A 7,174-nucleotide genomic window follows, 5' to 3' on the forward strand; every position below is an offset into this window, starting at 1 on the left:
ACAATGCCCAGCAAGTAGTGACAGGGTTTATTAAGATCTGCAAGCTATGGGTCACAGTATTCTGATACAGGGGTATTTGGTCAATACACTGTAATTATTCTCAGATTGGGGAGATTTGTAGATAAACAGAGTGGCAGGAAATTTTTGTTTAGGGAGGATTTGGGCTTGGAAAGGGAATTCGTACTGGGAAGTAGGAAGGGATGCTATGGGCCTCATATACTACTAAGCCTTGCACTTCAAACATTACATATTCCTGCCCCAGAACTTTGTAAACTAGTTTTTATTTTCCCAGTGTTGTGTACATTGAATACTCCTAAACCACTGTATTCCATGGGCCTGATTTATTAAAGCTCCGTAAAACTGGAGAAGATAGACTATCATGGAAAAAGTGGAAAAATCTGAATAATCCAGCAAACCTGCATTGGATGTCTTACAAATCTTTTATTATTTTTTATTTTATTATTATTGGTTTTTGGTCCTGACCTGATCCATTTTAGGTATGCTGGATCATTCAAGCTCTCCAAGGCTGGAGAAGATACACTTTCTTAGTGAAGCTGGGTGATCCAGCCTTGGAGGGCTTTAATAAATCAGGCCGATGAAGTCTATCTTCTCCAGTCTTGGAGATCTTTATCAAATTAGGTCCTGTGTGTCAGATACTCCTGACCCCTGTGCTGCACACATACTCCTGCCTCCTGCACACTATGTATTACAAAAAAAAAAATCAGTTCAGGCAAAGACAGGGAAAATAGTTGAAAGACTCAACCACTGAGCTGTTTTTAAACACCCAACTGTTTGTGTAGATTCTCCACGTAGTCAGATTTCAGTGTTCACAATATGAAAATGCAATATATTTATAATTTTTGGACCCTGGTTATAATACATACAATACATTACATTATACAGTACATTAACAATAGTTTGCTTTTGTAACCTATCTTCATGGCGAAATCAATGTCCATGCTTAACTGATTTTCAATGATCTTTGTAACCCAGTTTATCTGTTTTAATCTTATCAAAGCTCACCTTTCAATGAACTTCATCTGTTTGTAAGCTTCATTTATGGTCATTTCCTATTTGCTGCTAATGTAGGGAGTAAGCTAACAAGAAGCAGATGGACAGTATACGACTGTATAGCTTTATCAAGCTAGATTGTCAAGCTTTATAATGCAAAAATTCAAGTCGGTGGGGGCAACTAAAACTATAATATTATTATTTTCAACATTTAGTTATGTGTCTTAAAATAGCATACCATCCAACTTTGAAAATGGTAAAAGCTTTGTACATGTGCTAGATGATTTCTGCCCAAGCTGGACAAAAATCTAGCATGTGTACAGCAGTTCTCCAATGTCATTCACCAATCGGTCACAGTGGAGAACCTTTACGGACAAGTGACTTTTGGCCGCACACTCGCTGTTTAGGATTTGTGTGCAGTCACATCTGCAGCTGTGTGCAAATGTGGTTTCCTGCAGTGCAGTTTGCCTCTAATGTACATAAAGTAGCAGTTTGCTGTGCGTCATGGAATGGAAAACTGTGCAGTTTTTATGCAAGGGTTTGATAGAGCCCTTTAACACAACCGAAGTCAAAAGCCTTTGCTGCTTCTCACTCTCCTGCACCTAATCATAAGCCCCGTGGTTTGAGAGTGGTATATTTTCCTGTGCGGATATTATATTGTCAAGCAGATATATACTCAAATCATTGGGAATTTGAAATGCAATATTTTCCAACACCTGAAGACAGCGCACTGCAACTTTTTTTTGACTCATACAGGAAGTGTGTTGTTACCAGCATGAAGACGTTACATGAAAGACATCAAGAACAGCTCAGCATTGATATATCTATTTTATCTTAATTGTCAAATGCTTAAAGTATTTTTCCTAGTGATGTTTTGAACTTTGAACAAATGTGTTTAGCAACCAGTACTAAAGTCTACATCTAGATGAAAGCCTCCTAGTACTACAATAAACTAGGTAAAAGGTTTACAAGTCTGTTAAATTGAAGAGCAACAGTACAAAAGGACAAATTTGGATTCCAGTGGTCACTTTTGTACTTTGCTCTTAAGAGACTCTGGGCTCTCCTTTGACAAATTGACTCAAAATACAAGTCAATGTTATGCAGATACAATAATACTTTTTGAGAAAAAACCCTCCCTAAAGATTATGGACAACCAAATAATGTGACCATAAGCACTGTGCCAGAATTATTCTGCATATATCCATATACATGGATAATATAATAAATAGTCTGCACATGCTTCCTAAAACATTTCAGGCAATGCAGCTTTGCCATGCTGAAAGTACTTTCACCTTTGATGTTGCTATATTTATAACATTATACTATAACTAATGATATCAGCAATCATAGTAAAATATCATTGAGTCTCATTCACCGACTCTACCCCTTTTTTTGTACTTTGTAACTTTGCTTTCATTGTTTCAAAGCAATGATCACCTGAAATCCACCCATATAATGCATGGAGGCTCTGGATGTAGTAAAATACCCAACAACTGTATAAAATGATGTATCTACAATATTCTGCATCAGGTACAGCCCTATTTACAGTAAATGCAGTTAACATTGCAATCCATACAAAAAGCACAATGTAAAAAGGATTTAAAAGAATTAGAAAGGATTCCCTGATCTCACTCTAATATTCATATTTTACTCATAATTGAATTTTTGTTCCAATATAGATGGTGGTAAACTTTACCCAACCAATTATTACATCAAAGAGTGGCAAAACCATGCCTAAAAATTGGATTTTTTTGCGATCATATTAAAAAAAATACAAAACAACTTTAGTAATAATTGTTATAATAAGTAGTAGGATCCCAAGGATCAAATTTAGATTAGGGGAGATCAAATATATTGATCTCTTGAACCTTGGGATCCTTTTGTCCTTAACAAACTAACATATGATGTGTAAATGTTCTCTAATAGTTACTAATTATTACTATTTTCGGAGTTACCCTGAAAGGTAATATTGGATAGAATCTTTTGGTCTTCTTTAATCTTCCCAAAATGTTTGCTGCATTTTTGTGCTCCTTGAGGTTATTTGCCACATTGCTCTATGGTTGTAAGCAGTTCTGGAATAATAAAGAATTCTTATTGTGCAATATGTATGTTCTATTTGATCAAAGACATATTGGAAGTATATAATTCTTTGCCTAGTATTTATCTATGGTATGTACTACCCAAAATATATTCTACTTGCCTTGATCCTTTATATACACATCTTTTGTAGAATTTATTAATAGTTCCTGTCCTCTTGAAAAAGCAGTATCTACTGTGAAACAAGTTGAGGTGTTCAACATATGGAGAAGGATATACCAAGTTCTCTCATTAAAGAAGCAACACACAAGTATTTTGTTTATTGTACTAAACCTACATTGTTATAGATTGCTATGTGTGTTTTTTTTATCTAAATAAAGCTGTTTTGTATGTTTTTAATATGATCTCCAAAAATCCAATTTTTAGGCATGTTTTTGCCACTCCTTGATGTATTAATTGATCTTTTACTTAGCATAAATTGTGGCAGGTTGTTAGAGAGTGCTCCCCACTGATTTAGGGTTATTTTACTACAGGCTCAATGGTGCTTCCATTTAACTGAACAGGAGCCGTTGGGAAGCATTTTATGTAAGATATACTTTAGTGGCTTGGTTCCAGTGTTGATTAAAACCTCTTGTAATAATACCTACTTTATTTGTCCATTAAGTAGCATCAGAAAGTTTTGCAATCATTGCTCTAAAAAAAAAAAACAGGTTTCTTGTGTGTGGTTATTGCTTGTGTTGCAATTCTGTTCTCATATAGTTGATAGGTGCTGCTTGTGTGTTATGAAAGAATTAATTTGATTGAAATCAAGTACGTTGATAACTTTCTCTCTGCCTGTACTATAAAGTTATCAATTAGCTTTGCCCCCAGCTACTTCTACAGACTGATAGAGTATGTTGTCACCCTGGGGCAGGAAGTGTGTTATTGGCTATTGAGTGTTACTGCAATATTTTACACTTTTTGAGTTTAGTTATGCTTTTAACCTGGACAGCCCCCAAAAAATTAAGGTTAAGCAATATGATTCTTGCGTTGCAAAAGACCATTTGTGAGTGGGTCTCAAATATGTACACTGACATGTATTACCATAAAAGTTTTTCCTTGGTAACTTATATTTAATTGTGTATTTAGCTGTTTTCCAGCTTTTAGCCGAGAAACTTACACCTTAAATAATTTTTTATGCAAAAAATGAATGTCTTAATAATGCTGAGGCTATTGTGTACAGTTCAGTTACCAGTAGTCAGGAACACTGGAAATATCATTCACCCTTACAAATCACTTGATATATGGACATTGTGGTAAGCCAACAAATGAGTGTTTGACAACAATCTTGAAACCTAAGAAGAGTGATGTCAAAAAAGACAAAGTGGTCCAACAAGTCTGATTGTTTTTTTTACCTTGTTGTCTAAACATACATATAGAGTTTGTCCCAAGTGTGTTTATATTCACTTACTGTTGAGTGACTCAGTAGTTCTGTTCCTAGCATCAACTACACTTTTGGTAAACTATTCTTTTCTGAGATTAGTGTCAAACTTTCCTCCTGATAGTTTGAGGTAAATCCCTTGTGTTATGAATCTCATATTGCCCTCCTGCACCTTATTTATGTTGTATTGTATTTAAATGAATGATCATAATTCCCCCCATCCCCTTTTTTCCTAAGAATTCTACATTTTAGACTCTCCAGTCTCACCTGATATGTTTCGTTCGTTCCTGATTTCGCCCATCCCTGACCTGGTTATATCTCAAAATGTTTTTGTAAGTGAGACCTCCACAACTGTACAGTATTCTGAATGAGGCTCAATTAAATGTTGATATTTAGCTGATGTATTTAGTGAATCTGGACCTTCTAGTGTTGTACTCTAGATTTTTGTTCTCTTCTCCCACTGCCTGGCCACACTGTTAGCTCATTTTTCACTTCTGTAGTGCTGAACATAACCGTACTCTCAATATTTGAATCTAGGAAAAGTTTTCTTAATTACCAGTTTCATCATTTTGCATTTTCAAATGTTGAAGTGCAGTTGCCATTGCTTTAATCAATATTCTAGTAATGCTAACCATGCCTCATGTTACAAATACCTCCAGAAGTATCAACCCTATTGCACACTTTTGTGTCATCAGACCCTATTTACAACAACACTCTATGTAACAATAACTCTATGCACACACACTAGATGACTGTTGCTCAAGAGAAGCAATCATAATTGAAAATATCCAGCATGTGTACAGCTGTCAACCTCATTTCTCTATCTACGAGACAACCACTGTGGAGAAGAACGCAGCAGGGTGCTCCCGCTTGTCCACCTCTCTTCCCTTTTCATACCTTGAGACAAGAAAACTCAAGCTTACAAGCACTAGGTAGCTCAATCAGCTAAATATTATCTATCATGCACCAGAGGTACAGTGCTGGGAGCTATTATCAGTAACCAGAACAATGCAGCTAGTTGGGGGGGGTTTGAAGTATCTTTGGTGTATCTGCATGTAATTAGAACCTTTACATAGATGGCTTATTTAAGTGCTCAACTGTTTTTACTAGCAAGAACACTTGTAAACTGATTTTTTTATTTACTGAATTCTTTAGCAAGCTGGTTTTAACTTGAGCAAGTACAAAACTCAACAAAGAATTGTATACATATACACACTGGCAACGTGCATGGTAAAGAAAGGCAATTTAAAGTGAAACTAAAATTGAACTTTTAAGTTTGTTGATTAGGCTGGCCATTTTTGCAGAAAGGGACAGGCTCCATATTCCTGTCCACAAAGCCTAGCTGTGCATACGGCATTCACTTACGTGTGGCAGCATAAATGAACTCCAACATGCCTAGTTTAGTTCCACTAAAATGTGAATCCTTTTAAAAAGCTGTAAAGAACTAGATATGTATAGCAGTATAGCTAGATAGGAACTAGTAACACATTTTCTTACACATGTTACAAAGTACAATAATCACAGGTGTTCAGAAAAAAAAGTTTATATGCTATATAACCACATGAACAACACCTAAAGTCTCTAATGATTTAATTGTTTAGGATAAACTAAGCAATATGATTTTTTGTTGTTCGCATAAATATATCTTTTGTTGGGTGCTGTCTTACCACCATATCTTTCCTTTATGGTTTTTGTTATGTTTTTTGAGAAACATGGTAAGCAACCATGATCACAAAGGCTGTAACCTTTAAAAATTATTAAACAGTCATAAGCTCCCCATAGTGAGAGAGGCAAAAACATAAAGCACATGAAGAAACTGTACGCCTGAAAACTCAATTCATGTCAAAACTCATCTACATCTAAATTTGTTATAAATAAAAAACATTAAAAATTCAAAGCATTCAAAGCTCCCTACAAAAAATGCCTTAAGTACTGTAGTAGTAAACACAATGCTGTGAAGGAGAGGAAGGGTCTGGATAGACACTGGTTTTTCCAGTGACTTTTGTGTACTTTGGAAACTGTTTGCAGGGCCTAAGTTGCAAGCTTAGCTGCCTTTCAGCTCTGGGTACTACATTCAAACAACTATAGAAAGTTGCTTTGCTATCAGTTGGTCAGCTTGGGTATTAATGTTCGTATCTGCTGATCAATTAAAAAAAATATGGCTTAATGCTTTGATAAATGGTGCCTCAGACCTCTGCCATATGAACAACCTTGGTCGGTTAGAAGCCATTTTTGGGGTGGCCAACTGTATAGCCATCTACTATGGGTGTGATAAATTTTATGTTGTAATAAAATTGATGCTCCTATTTTCTAAACTTGGGCTGCCTGAATCTAAATCTTAAACAGGAAATGTACCCATAAAGCTATCACCTAACATGACCTCACCCAATGTTTAAAGTGGAACTCAAGCCAAATTTGTTTGTTTTTTCAGTTTGAATAGGGAAAGAAAGAAACAGAACTTTGAAATTGTAATTGTTTGCCGAACTGAAAAAGACTGGAGAATTGCTCCAGGCAGATTAAATGGCATTGGGTGCAAGCCAAAGAAGGCACACCCATCGTCTCAGTTTACCTCAGTAAAACAGAAATCATTAAGGAGAATGCTGGTTGAATATAAAGCTGATCTTTTGGTTTCAGTGTTTTTGTCATACACCTGTAACAAGCATGTATACAGGTAGTCCCTGAGTTAAGGACATCCGACATACGGAC

Source organism: Pyxicephalus adspersus, chromosome 2 (genome assembly GCF_032062135.1).
Source record: "Pyxicephalus adspersus chromosome 2, UCB_Pads_2.0, whole genome shotgun sequence".
Lineage (NCBI taxonomy): Eukaryota > Metazoa > Chordata > Amphibia > Anura > Pyxicephalidae > Pyxicephalus > Pyxicephalus adspersus.